The sequence below is a fragment of the Tigriopus californicus genome, chromosome 7, assembly GCF_007210705.1.
Source record: "Tigriopus californicus strain San Diego chromosome 7, Tcal_SD_v2.1, whole genome shotgun sequence".
Taxonomy (NCBI): domain Eukaryota; kingdom Metazoa; phylum Arthropoda; class Copepoda; order Harpacticoida; family Harpacticidae; genus Tigriopus; species Tigriopus californicus.
Genome location: NC_081446.1, coordinates 12,356,881 through 12,357,120, shown reverse-complemented (window position 1 = coordinate 12,357,120; position 240 = coordinate 12,356,881).

Here is a 240-nt window from a genome sequence, read left to right as displayed (position 1 = left end):
ATCAGCCTTGTGCTCACCTGAGACGAGAGGCCTTAGCCTGTGCCTTGTGGAAGCCATTAGTCAATGCATATTCAATCACAGGAAGAGGCTTACTAAGAACATGCCAAGGTAGTAACAACCCTGTATTCCATCAAACGTATGATACTGAGTTACCTATGGAATTGAACTTGCAACCTTCACTTCAAAACAAGATAGGATAGTTCTTGACGAAGCTGTAGCCAAAGTGCAGATATGACAAGT